The sequence below is a fragment of the Puma concolor genome, chromosome B1, assembly GCF_028749965.1.
Source record: "Puma concolor isolate L17-30 chromosome B1, mPumCon1.1.hap2, whole genome shotgun sequence".
NCBI lineage: Eukaryota > Metazoa > Chordata > Mammalia > Carnivora > Felidae > Puma > Puma concolor.
The window spans coordinates 106,646,244-106,660,447 of record NC_141670.1 but is presented as its reverse complement, the minus strand read 5'-3'; the positions used below and the strand labels follow the sequence as shown (position 1 = coordinate 106,660,447).

The following is a 14,204-nucleotide window of genomic DNA, read 5'->3' as shown; positions in this document are numbered from 1 at the left end:
ACCAGCACAGAAGAACTTAAACTACTTGCATATAGAGAAAAAACTATTTCTAAGGACAAAGTATTTGAAATTAAACAGAATTGATAGAAAATATTGAGTAGAGGTACTTTTTGGCTACAGAATAAAAAAAATTTAATGACAGGATAAAATGATTTCCTTTATCAAGGACAGTATAAAACATTACCTATTAGACTAAGAACATAACTTATTTCTCTTCTTTAGTGTATTTTAAATGATCACTGTTGTGCAAGACTCTACCTGGGGCAGTGAAAAACACAAAATGAAATAGTGAGGGAGGCAGCCCTCAAGGAGGTAAGAGTGTAGCTGCCATTTGCCTGTTTCTAAACCTTGCTACTTCTTCTTAAAAAATTTTTTTTGATAGTTTACCTAAATGAATGTATGGAGAACCAATTAAAATATTGACTTTATTATATATTTATTATGAGTAACATAAAAACAGGTAGTTTTGAAAACCAAATAACATATAGAAATAGATGCTCATTCTTACAGACCACATAAAGACAATCAGTGTTCTCAATAATGTTCCAATCCAGGGGGTCATAAAGTGTGGCCTCGGATAAGCAGCATCTCCATCACCTGGGGACTTGTTAAAAATGCAGATTCTCAGGACCCACCCACCTTGACAAAATCAGAACCTCTGAGAGTGGGGCCCAGCAACCTGTGATTTACTAGGCCCTCCAGAGGAGAATGCTGTACCACTGAAGTTTGAGAAGCAGCGCTCTAAGTTAGTCGACCAAGGTTTAAATCGCTGTTCTATAAAATGAGATCTGTATACCACTAATTCAACCTTGTATACTTTTCACAGGCAGTGTTTGCAAGGAGACTTGGAAGCAGGTAAAATTAATCGTTCTGTGGCTTCCAAGAAGCCTGATACCCCTTCCATTTCCTTTTCTCATAACCAATCATTTTGCTGAGATTTTTGGTTTTGATATATTTTCACTTTAGCATCTCTTGAGATAATAAATAGAGTTGGGGTACACTTCTTTGAGCTGAGTTAGCAGCTACCAGCTAGAATACACTTTCTTTTAAATCTTCATGCCTTGACTTTCCAACAGCTGAACAGTGTCACTAATTACTATAAATCCAAGCTGGATATTTTTCAAGAAAAGTGATATATTTACTAGCTATTTTATGTCAGAAATACTGATGTGCTCTTTATAAACATCTGCATTTTTAAAAACTACTTAGAATAATATATTGCTTTAATTTCGACATTGAAAAATAGAAGACGATTGCAAATTGAAATGACATTCCCAAAATTCTTTTATAATCATCACTCGCCACATAGAAGCATTTAGATGAAGGCCAAAGACCTATCAAAATATACAAATAATTTTTAACCTATTAAAAATTGTTAAATCTCTGTCACTGTGATTCAAAGCCTTATTCCAGAGTCATTAAATACAATAATTATTTCAACTTACAAAAGTGCATAATTTGTTGTTTTTCTCTTCTTTTTAATGGTTTCTTTTTTTTTTTTTTTTCCAACGTTTATTTATTTTTGGGACCGAGAGAGACAGAGCATGAACGGGGGAGGGGCAGAGAAAGAGGAAGACACAGAATCGGAAACAGGCTCCAGGCTCTGAGCCATCAGCCCAGAGCCCGACGCGGGGCTCGAACTCATGGACCGCGAGATCGTGACCTGGCTGAAGTCGGAAGCTTAACCGACTGCGCCACCCAGGCGCCCCTTTTTAATGGTTTCTATAGGTATTTAGTTTACAGACTCTTTCTTTTGCATTTGAAGCTGTGAGTCTGACAAAAATATTTCATATTGTCTCAAGGCTTCTTGGAGGTTGCTAGAAGCCTGAACTTCCATTTTTTGAGGCCCTTAGTATTTATGTAAATAGTAGTAATAGATAAGCTAAAGGTGGTTACAAAAACTGTGGCATATCCTTAAATTCTACACTAACACATTTGTCACATTAAAAAATACTGTATCAGCTCAGGGCAGCTGGGTGGCTCAGTTGGTTAGGCCTCTAGCTCTTGGTTTTGGCTCAGGTCATGATCTCACGGTTTGTGGTATTGAGTCCCACATTGGGCTCTGTGCTGACAGTGTGGAGCCTGCTTGGGATTCTCTCTCTCCCTCTCTCTCTGCCCCTTCCCTGCTCTTTTGCTCTCTCTCAAAATAAATAAACTTAAAAAAAAATTTTTTTTTAATTTTTTTTTCAACGTTTATTTATTTTTGGGACAGAGAGAGACAGAGCATGAATGGGGGAGGCGCAGAGAGAGAGGGAGACACAGAATCGGAAGCAGGCTCCAGGCTCTGAGCCATCAGCCCAGAGCCTGACGCGGGGCTCGAACTCACGGACCGCGAGATCGTGACCTGGCTGAAGTCGGACGCTTAACCGACTGCGCTACCCAGGCACCCCTTAAAAAACTTTTTTTAAATATGATATCAGCTCATTTGGAGATGATTTGAGTTGCTTCACAAATGTGAGGCTTTGGATCAGACTGCTTTCTTCACTGCTGCCTCATCCACTGTTACAGGGTCTTTGTTGTCTATAACTAGCACTACACTAAATTGGAAAGTCTCTCTGGAGGAAAAACTGTTCCCTGGCCTTAATGTTCCTGGGTTAGGGAAAGAAGATAGGAAGGAAAGGCTAGAGGAGGCAATGGCTGACACAGCTATCTGTTCCTTCCCTGCCTTTCTGCTGGGCAAGTGAAGAGAAAGGAAATATAGGCTGCATATCGATCTGCTACTACAGTGACCTAAATGTCATATGTGCACAGATGGGAATTTCTGAAATAGGGCTGTAAGATTTAACTATCTCATAGGAAAAGATGGCATAACCCTAAAGTATCTGTACTTCCAGATGGATGGTTGGAAGTAGCAGTCACCCATGAAGGTAGCAGTTTTCCCCAAAGCATCGACAAACTTGATTGTGCCTCCATCACATGTAGCTAAAGAAAATGCCAAAATACAAGCATAAAAATACTAAATATCTTATTCTGTAGAAGTTTTCTTGATCTTGTTTTTTTTGTTGTTGTTTTGTTTTGCTTTGTTTTTGTGCAGGGAAGAAAAAAGAAGAAAGAAGTGAATGGCATTTCTGAATTTAACTACATATCTGGAAACATTCAGAATGTATGGAATCATGAGTCATATCTATTTCCTAAAATCTTATAGAAGAGTATGGCCTCCTATCCCCACATCAATACATTGAAAGGCAGGGAAGTTTCCTGCTTTGCTTTTCTTTTTAAAATACTACTGTACTCCCAGGGTCACTTCATAAATGTTCAATGATTTTTTTGATAACTGAAATGATAAATATATGCTACAGATGAAATATCATATAGATAACAGAGCAAGCTTTTTTGAAAAGGAGTACCAAAAAATAAATCCACATTCTTAAAATCCCTGAAAGGCACAAAGTGGGGGCACTAATGAAAAAAATTTTTTAAATAAACCAATCTAATACATGTCATATGGCCAAAGAATTTTATCATCTTGACATTTTTGTAGGCTACTAGAACCAGTAAAGGGTTCAGTCATTTCTATAAGCTCTCTGTCATTTAGAGCAAGAAGGATATACAACCTTCCAGCTTTCTAAAATCCCAAACTAACTCGGGGAACCTGGGTGGCTCAGTCGGTTAAGCGCCTGACTTTCGATTTCAGCTCAGGTCATGATCTCACAGTGGTAAGACAGAGTCCCAGGACCACTCCTCTCTGGGTGTGGAGTCTGCTTAAGATTTTCTCTCTCCCTCCCCTGCATGCACACGCTCGCTTGCTCTCTCTTCTTTCTCTCTCTCAAAAACAAAACCAAACAACAAAAATAAATAAATAAAATAAAATTCCACTCTGACTCTTTCAGGGCATGGGAATATCTAATCAAAGGTCCAAATGCCCTCATAAAGTTAATAAACAGCCCAAATGTTTAATTTCTGTATCATTTGGGTCTCTCATTTCCAATGGACAGAAATTTCAACTCAAGCTGCCTTAAAGCAAAACTGAATATATTGATTAATATTTGAAAAGTGAAAAACAAGATAAGATCTTGTATCTGGATTCAGAGCTTATATAGCCCTGTGTTTAAGTTTTCTCCAACTTCCAGGCATTCCTCATTTAGCTTCATTTTCAAACTTCATTATGGGGGCACAAGAGGTTCCAAGCTCACATATCATTCTGCAAAGTCCAAATAGAAGGCAGTCCACTTCTTTAGGTGGGCGTGGGGGAGGGGTGGCAAAAAAAAAAAAAAAAAAGTCCCTGGATGGTGCCTTTACTGTCTCTGATTGGCCTGGCTTGGTCACATACCTTTCTGTAAACTAATCCCAGCTACTAGGAAGACATAACACTTCCAATGATCAGAGCTGAGTAACAGGTCACCCAGTGGGTCAGAGTAGGTGTTTACCTGAAGCAGATGGGCTAAAGGGTGAGGCAGTGGTTGGACTCGCTCAAATGAACAGGCTAAATGTTTCCATAAAGAGGTGTGAGTAGCTGGAAAACAATCGCCACAGATAGCCACTACAAGTAACCGTTAGAAGAGCCCCACCATCCCCACTTATTAAACTCTCACATATGTTGCTATGTTTAGTGGATCAAAATGAGATTTAAAAAATTCATTCGATTGAGGCTCCTAATCAAACTCTAGTTTTGAAGGAGCGTAACCTCACACCTTGTACCCAAAATTTTGCTTCAATTGTTGGTCTTCCACTTGTCTTCAGGAACTGGAACACATGGCCTTTCGGAAAGCTGGCAAACAGAGACAACTCTGGTTTACAACCTGGAAGCCAACCGCCACACGCTGCCAGGTCAGGTCACCAACAGACGCCAAGACCAGAGGGGACGATGCAAGTGCGCCCCCACCGTCCTGGAGACGCCTCAGGGATTCGCACCCACTTCCCAGGAGGCGCGACCAGTCTCATCCTTGGCAGCCTCCACCCTCTGCCACCAGGGGCCGTCGGAACGGGCCGGCAGGGGCGGGACGCCCGGGATCCGCGCGCCTGGAGTGTGGCACACGGATCCGGCGAGTCGACCCCCGGCTTGAGGCGGGCGCACCGAGGCGCCTCCAGCCCGGGGCTCCCGCCCTCGTCCCCACCCCTTCCCCGGGCGGGCGCGCGCGCGAGCCGGGAGCGGGGAGGCGGCGGGAGGGCGGCGGCGGCGCGGCCGGGCGGGTCCCGGGGACGCGGTGCGCGTCGGAGCGAGCGCACGAGTCCCCGGCGCGCCCGCCACGCTCGCCCCGCAGCCGCTCCCCTCCCCGCGCCGCCTGCGCTCCGGACCAGCCCGAGTCGCCCACCGGCGGCGTCCGCGGAGACCACCCCCGGGCGGGCGAGGGAAGGGCGGTCTGCGTCGCCCCCCTCCAACCCCCGGCCGGCTCCCGCCACCGCGAAGCCTCCGGACGCCACCCGGACCGCGGGGCCGCCCCAGAGAGTCGCCGAGGCCGAGGACCCCGGGAAGGAGGATCCCGCGGACGGCTGCAGCCCGAGGTAATCGCCAGATGACTGAGGGGGCCGGTCCTCGCCCGGACACCCGACCCGGGCGACTTGCAATGCGGACTCCGGAGGTGGCACCCTCGAGCCGGACAAGTTTCTCGCGGTTTGAAGGGGTCCTGAAACCGTTTACTCGTTTATGTAATTAGCCTTTCCTCTTCTGTTTTAAATAAGTGTATTTAGACAATGAGAAAAAAAAAAATAGCCTCCTGGATGACTGACTGTAGGTTTATAAATATAATCCCGAAAGTTTTGCATGGTGTGGTTATTTGCTTATGCATATTTATTAACCTGTTAACTCTTCAGCTAGTCAGAAAATTGACATTTAAAATATTCTTTGAGGAACATTACAAGTTTGCTGTTGCGTTCAGGCATCGTTTTATTTATCAGCTTAGTTAGCATCTGTCTTCCCGAAGTGGTACCAAAGCCTGTCCCTTGGCGACGGGTCTTGCATGTGACACTCTTGCCCTCTAGTGCCTCACCAGCTTGGTAGCAGTTTGATGGCTAATATTAATAAGATGTTACATAACACAAGAGCACTGGGCCAGAACTGGTATTGTTGCCACTTGTGAAGCCCAACAGCCTGAGCCGTTGGTAGTGGATGCTGCTTGTTCAGTTTCCTTTCTATCCATTGAAACTTTCGCAAGCATTTTCAGCGCTTTCAACTCTCATTCCAGGTAAGTGCATCTGTTTATTTACACTATCCATTAACGGCTCACCCATAATATGAGGGCTTTTGGTAAGAGATAGCAACTTTGTTTTCAATTAATCTAAGAATTTCAGGATTAAACAAGCGCCTGATTTTATTCTTGTGGAAGAAATAGAGTATTTCAATTAAGTTAAATGAGACACAGAAATATCTTATCATTCTGAGGTAATTTTAAAGCTTCTCTCCCTTAAGTAAAATTGAAGTATCAAGGAGATGATCCTTTATAATTGTTAAAGATCTCCACAAACAAGTTGTAATTATTCTGCAGCAAAATTGTTAAACAGAACCCATGTCTATTGCTTGATGGACTAGAGATATAAACTATAGAGATTTAAACTATAACTACCTGTCTAGACGGTAATGATACTCTTTTCTATTTGATGCAATTCATTTTATAAATATTATTTAAAATTACATAGTTAATAAAATTAGATGCAACTGGAAAGAAATTATCAACCTATGTATTGAATATAGAAACCTTAAAAGAAAATACATGTATCTTCCATTTAATATGTCCACACTCCCCCCCCCCCCCCCCCCCCCCGCCAAAAGAACCCGGTTAAAATTCTTTAAGAGGTTTACTTAAGCTCATCTTCCAACTAGTTCTTCTAATATCTGGAAACTATTTAAGCTTCAAACTCATTTAAAGTTGAAATTTTATTCATATTCTTTATATACACATTGAAGTACAACATTTGTAATCTGGGAAGAGTTTTGAGGAAATCACTCCTAAGTAAACAGCTACATATTCATATTAGAGTAAAATAGAAATCAAATATTGAGATACATATGAAACTGATCTCCAACCCACTTTTTCTTTGTGCTTAGATAATATCATATTGTCAACTACAGAACAATGCTATTCAGCGTAGAGGAGAATGATATGGAGGGCAAACTCTCAGACATCTGATATTCAGCTGAAGGGCATTTTCCCCTTTTTCTTCAACTATAGTGTCCTATTAATATTGTATTTGAGAAGGAGGTTTCAAAATTAAATTTGAAAGAGACTCTTCTGAAAAATAGTACTGAACGTATCAAGAGGCTTGCCCTAACAGAAGCTCTTTTTTTCTTTCTTTCTCCAGTTAACCCAGTATCTACCATCTCTCATATTTTTATTGTTTTTCTTTATGGTTCTAATAGTAAAACAGAAGTCTTCTTTCTTTGTATAAGTAAATATTGCTATTAAATTGGTCACATGAATTAATTTCTTCATAGGTTTTAGAATGAAGGATTCTTAGGTTACTAAAATGTTTTTAGATAAAACTTTTATCTCTTTCTGGAGAGATTTGTTATAGTTTAGTTCAGTTGAGTTAAGGTATACCTTCTCTTTCAGTATATTTTCTTGAGGAAAGTATTATTTCTGAAGATAACAGCAAGTTATTACAGTAATTTGTGGTGTAACTGAAAGGTTTGTTGGAAAAAAAAAAAAATACTGTGGAAGAGATAACCAGGCACTTGAGGTTCATTTTTCTGGACCACATATATTCTACTGAAGAAGTTATCATGAGCTAGAATCTAAACATTCAGTGGTCAACTTGCTATTTCAGAATTTCAAAACCATAAAGAAATGACAAATTTTTCTTTTAATTTAGGGAATCTTAAAATGACTTCCTTGAAACCTGGTTAAGTCTTAACTGTTCTTTAGTGATTAGTGCCAACTTTTAAGCTTAAGTATGTATATGTTGAGGTATAAAATATAGTTAAAGAAAATGATATTTAAAAACTTTGTGGTATATATGCACTATAAAAACAGAGAAATAGAATTGGTGATAAAAAACACTATTCTCAACTAAATGAATGTCTTGGATTTATAACTGCTTAACAGTTTAGACAACAGGAAAGAACAGTAGAAGTTCGGTCACCTGTGCTGTGGCTGTTGAGGACGAGCATATTTACACTGACATGCCTGACCTCTGAGCACCTGTCCAGATTAGAGAATGCTGCCAGGCCACAAAAGTAACAGCTTACATTATAATGATAATTAGTTTGAAAAATGCTCAAAATTGTTTTATAATGGAATTTTTTTTCTTAGAGTACCCAATAATTGGTTGTAGAAAACCAATTGGTTTTTTTTGTTTGTTTGTTTGCTTGCTTCTTTGTTCTTAATAAAAACTATATCCTTAGGTCTGGGATGTCAAAAGGACCTTCATGTTACTCTAAACATTCTTCATCAATTTTATGTAAGTTGCATAACAAAAAAAAATCAGGCTTCTCTATAATTAATGTGTATAACAAATTATTTCACAAAAACTCCAATAAATTACTGAGGGCTGAAACTCTTTTTTTTTTTTCAAAAAAAATTTTTTAATATTTATTTATGTCAGAGAGAGAGAGCAGGGGAGAGGCAGAGAGAGAAGGAGACACAGAATCCAAAGCAAGCTCCCGGCTCTGAGCTGTCAGCACAGAGCCTATATGGGGCTTGAACTCATGAACGACAAGATCGTGACCTGAGCCGAAGTCCAACGCTTAACCAACTGAGCCACCTAGGCACCTCCTGAGGGCTATAACTCTTGATCACCTATTGCCAAACATGAGCTTACAAATAAAATATTAAAGTCTTATACTAAAACATTTTAGCTTCTCAATGATGGGTATTCACTTTACATACACTGCGTTTTCAATTTTTTTTTTCCTTAGGTTACAATGTTTCAGAATAACATGAAGCACCATATAAATTCTAGGTCTGGTTCTGCCATGAGAGATGTACAACCCCTCTTGCTAGCTCTGGGCCTTGGTCCCTTACCTGGAAAATGATGTTCTCAGAGATGCTTTTCTGTCTTCTTTGTTGTCCAAGACTGTGAAAATTGTTCTGAAAGATAGGACAAACAGACGTGAAAAAAATTAAAGAATAATACAAAACTTGTTGATTAGTACTGTTGTCTAGATATTTAGTAATAGATATGAAACTTTTAAAAATAACAGTGAACACTGCTAGAATGGTTACTTTGTACCAGGTACTGTTCTAAGCACTGACATACTAATTTTTAGCTCATGTAATCTTCACAAAGATTATTTGAGGTAGAAGCTCTAATTATTTCCATGTCATAAATGAGGAACTCCAGACACTGAGAGGTTACCTTTCTAAGATCATATCCTTGCAAATGGTAAAAATGGGATTCAGTTTGCGTCTGGCTCCAATGCACATGCTCTTAATCACTATATTATCTCTATGTTTTCAAGTATTTGTGCTTGATATGCCTCTTGATATAACAGAGGCAATTCACATACCACTTCAAATCATTTCTACCACTTCTACCCTTACGTACTCCTACATATGAAATGATCATTTATTCCTTCAAGAGATACTTACTTGGCACCTATTATTGTGTCATGCTTAAACCAGTGCCCAAGACCATTACAGGTGGTGCCTTCCCTAATGGAGTATAGATGGTCCAGTTTAGGTGATTTCTTTCTTCTCCCGTGATACACCAATTGGATTGAGTGTTACTTGTTCTAAAAGATGCCTAGGGTAACAATGGGAGAATTTATCTGACTTCTTTGTTGATGCCTCCATAGGATAGAGAGTAATAGAACCAGGACCTCAGATTTCCTAGGTCTCTCTATTATATTTCTTCATTGCTCCTCTCTGCTCTGTTTGCATTATCCTCTCTGCAGATTGGCTGCCTTTGCTTCTCCAGTTCATATAACCCACCCTAAAACATAGCCAAAAGCTCATCTGTAACTTTACATCTTATGATGCAGGCAAACAAGGAGAGACTTGGTTAATACTCTTGTTCCCATGACTCTGAAGAAGAATAAAAATGACAAAGGTTGTATTAGATCCTGAAAGCTGCATCGGCAGTAGTCATCATGCCCTGCAATTAGGCAGGAATACATTGCTGCATACATTGTAGCTCAATTTAAGGGGATTTGAGAGACATTTTCTCCTTTAAGTCCTACAGACAGAACAAAGGGCAAGCAGAAGTGGGGAAGTTTTCTTGTGTTACCTCGCTGGATGGCACAGCACTGAGAGAGGGGAACAAAAGTATTTTTTCCTTCATAATTTCTAAATACAGAGAAGGAGGGAAAATGGCAATAGAACAGCACTTTTCCATTTAACGTATCAAACAAAACTAATGCCCCAAGTGCAGTTGTTTGCCTATCCATCCTAAAGTGAAACCACAGTTCTAGAGACAGAGTGTGTTCTTGGTCGTACTCCATGCAAATCAGCATCTGCCTTGCCTACCACAGCGGGGTTCAATTAACATGACACAATTTCACACATTTTTTTTCCCAGAGAAGAGCATGTTCTTTGTCAATTTTTAATACTATTAAATTACTTTTAGCAAATTCGTAATGTGTCTGAGGCCTCCCAATGCATTTTTCAACACCATAAAATACAGTTAATTTTGTGAAAAGAGAATGTTGTCAAGATCTTTTAAATATCTTTCATTTATGTTAGAACCTGAAGTTCTTCAGTTATTAATACTCATTTTCCAGATGGCAATCTTTTTCTCACATTTCTTGTACTGCCAACTTCAACGTGATTCTATTTCATTTAGAAATTGATTTTTACTTTGGGATGATGGTGGGTGTTAGGAGAAGAGAAAGGATAGGTTACAGAGTGACAAGTAGGCATGTCACTGTGCAGATATTGTAATATTTTGCAAAATGCATGTGTGCATAGATTCAGTTCTTCAGTATGTATATGGAATTGCTTATAATTCCAAAAAATAATTTCTCCCTCTGCCTTTTGTTAATGGTATATAATTAAAGAATGCCTAAAGTTTCCTTGGTGGAAAACAGGTGTTTTCCTTTTTAAAAACAGATGCATTGCAAAACAACCCCAGACATGCTGAATTCTGAAAAAATATCAGAATGGGAAAAATAGATATTTGAGTAATATCCAATGAAAGGTGTATTCTGGATGTGACTGATTTATAGCTGTGGACAAAGTGGCTGCTGCCATTCACAGTGTTTATATTATCACCTGACTGAGGCCAATGTGATTGATGGAGCTACCCATTCATGGAAGATGGTTGGACTTACTGACTACTCTAGTTTGTGAATGCAGCTACGATTTGTAAAATTTAGTGCAGGCTCTTTTCTCACTCATTTAACAATTCAGTGGGATGTTCTTACTTCAGTCACTGTATTGATATCAAGAATATAGAGGTGATCAGGACAGGTGCTTACACATGCTTCTAACCTATGGAGAAATGCACACAGTCGCACATGACTAATTATAAGTATTGGATGTGCTGCAGAGATAAACTAGATGGCGATGTGACAGGGTGTAAAGGGGAGACACAACAGATCTGGGGAATTAAGGGGCTTTTGCGAGGCAGGAATATTTATGCTTAGAGCTGTGGGCTCTAGAGGATGGAGCCAGATGAGGAAATGGGAGAAAACTAGACAAAGAGAACAGCATGTGAGAAGACGCTGAGTCAGAAAAGAGGCTGTCTCTTCCAATTTACCTGGAACTTGGAGGGGAGCACACCCTTGAATCAGACCTGAGATGTAAGAGTTGGAAGCATTCCTCACAGTGTCTTGTGGGGAATGTATAGAAATTTGCATTTTAATCAGTAAGTGAAATAGGCAGCCATGGATACATTTTCTGCTAGGAAGAATCAGTCAGATTTGTGCTTTGATGCTGGGCTGAGAAAAGTATAAAAGGAGCCAAGAGTGTTTATGATGAGGCTAGCTGTTGTGGTAGTTCAAGTGAGAAGACCATTGCCTCAGAAAGGAGAGAAGTGTACTGAAGAGGTGAGGTGAATTTTGGGAAATGGAAATGAGAGGACTTGGGTTTATTTAGATGAGCCGAGGTGAGGGAAAAGAAGGTGTCAAGGATAAGGCACTACATGGTTGCAGGGAGATGAAGACAATTTTAGACAGTAGATCATAATTCAATTTTAGATAAGTTGAGTTTTCTTGTGACACAATTCCAGTAGAGCTAAACAGTGGTTGCCATATAATGAGAAAGAATAGAGTTACTGTGAGTTGTTGTTATATCAAGTTGATAGTTCAATTTGCAATCCTAAAGCTCAGAGGAAGCAGGGTGGACTTAAAAATAAACATTTGGAACTTATTGGAGCATGGATGGCAGTGAAAGCCGTTGAGTGCGTAAGTTCATCTGGGGTAATGGAGAGGAATGAGAAGCCCAAGGATGAACATGATGCTGGGTTATGCCTCTGACTGAGTCTCTTCCTCTGTTCTGAGACCCATCTAACTTTAGCTTCCTACATCAAAGGTGGACTTCCTGTATCTCCCACAACTCTGCTTACACTGGAATGCTTGTAGCTGTCCCTTTAAAATCCTTAGTGAATTCTAATTGGCCATCTTCAGATATTTCACATTTCCTATGTTATTTATGTCATCATCATCATCAATATCATCATCATCATCATCAACATCATCATCATCACAGGTAACATGTAATATATTCATTCTATGTGTCTGACAGTTTTCTAAGAGCTTTCTGTAGTTTATCTCATAATTCTCATTAGAACTCTATTAATAGGTACCTCAAGTACCTCCATTTTCATATGCAGAAACTGCAGCATCTCAAGATAATACTACCCAGTATCCATTTGCTACATGTTCCCAAACTTGCATGCTGTAGTTGCTTTCCCAGGTGTATGGCATCTTCAATGCAGACTGTCAAGTTCCAATTTCAGTTCAACCTCTATGAGTGGTGGCATCTTGGACAGGTTACTTAACTTTTAAAGGGCCCAACACCATGTTGGCATGTAGTAAGTGTTCACTAGTTTGGCTGTGTTGTTGTTACTAATTCTACCTTCCTATATGATGTGATTTCCTTTGGTGATTTCCTTTCCTCATAGGAAATCCTGATGAAGTGGTGATGTTTATAGCCAGTCCAACCTTTCAGCTTTCCTGTATCTGCTCTATTCCACAATGCCTGCCTAAGTGGTTTGTTGATTTTCTAAATTTAATTTACACTTCCTTGGTCATTCAGCATATTCCCCATCATAGGTTGAATAGGCATCCCAAAGCAACCAATGGTCAGCTCTGTACTTGTAAAGACAGTTGTGTCCATGGAAACTCTCTGACATGCAAGCTGGTGTGTCTGTTCTTTAGTCATTCAGGGAACTCTTTCAGACCATGCAAGTCTGTAATTTCCAGTGTATTTTTGTGAGAACACTTCAAGAATACAATCATCACTATACTGAAGCACGTCTTGCTCTTTTTTGGCATTTAGAAATGTTGTTTATCCTGTTTCTTGTTTGAAAGATTACTGGGAATGACACAAACCCTATACCCTTGGAAAGAGAGACATTAAGCAAACAATGTTGCTAATAATATTTAGTAAGAGTTGTGATAAAGGCCTCAAACAAAAAGTAATTGTAATTAGATTACATAATCTGGGTATCTGGTCTAAAGGAGGAAGGGTAGAGTTGGTCAGGAAAGGCTTTCCTCAGGAATTGAGTTTGTGTAGCATATCCAGATGTGCCTATGACCCATTAATTTCAAATGTTTCCTTGTCTTTTTTGTCAACATCCAGCTATTTTATAGAACATTGTGATTTTGCTCTCTCTCCCTGTGCATCATTCAGTCACCTGTCTGAACCTTAGTTGCACATCATTAGCTCATGCCAATTTCCACTCTTCGCTTTTGTGTTTCTATTACTGGCACTTTTATTCTTCTATTCCCCAAGCCTCCCTACTCCCCCAACCATAATTTATCAATAATCCTTTCTTTTTTTTTCTCCCATGTCGTTTCATTTTCATTCCCCCCGATAACCTCCTTAGTCTGGACATTCACCACTCTCCACCTGGATTGCACACCAGCCCCTTAGCTGGGGGTCTCGACTCCATCCCCTTCTTCACTCTACAATATAGCGTATACTCTCTCTGTTCATGTGAGTGCTATCTGTCCATTCTGGATACTACTGCTACACTAATCCTCTGTAAACATGATTTTTATTGCCTCTTTTCTGTTCAGACACATCTAGTGCTATTTCTAAGTTGACACTTCTGTGCTTCACAGTCCTTTCGAAGGACATTCATTAATCTACAGGACTCCTTGAATGACGTCTTATTTCTGTCTTCACCCCAACACATAGTATCTTATTATAGTCTCACTCTCAGGT

At 39.8% G+C, this 14,204-nt stretch overlaps 1 protein-coding gene across 2 annotated transcripts in view; it reads left to right on the top strand.

Moving 5' to 3' along the window:
* The first annotated feature begins 5,308 nt into the window (after positions 1-5,308).
* Positions 5,309-14,204, top strand: part of LOC112858150 (bifunctional heparan sulfate N-deacetylase/N-sulfotransferase 3) — a 194,865-nt gene continuing 185,969 nt past the window's right edge. Inside the window, exon 1 of one of the 2 annotated variants that reach the window (XM_086704318.1) lies at positions 5,309-5,442. The gene's annotated coding sequence lies outside the window, so the exon portion shown is untranslated. Of the gene's footprint in view, positions 5,443-5,829; positions 6,123-14,204 lie in introns of those variants that run through there. The other variant, XM_086704320.1, reaches the window with a different exon arrangement.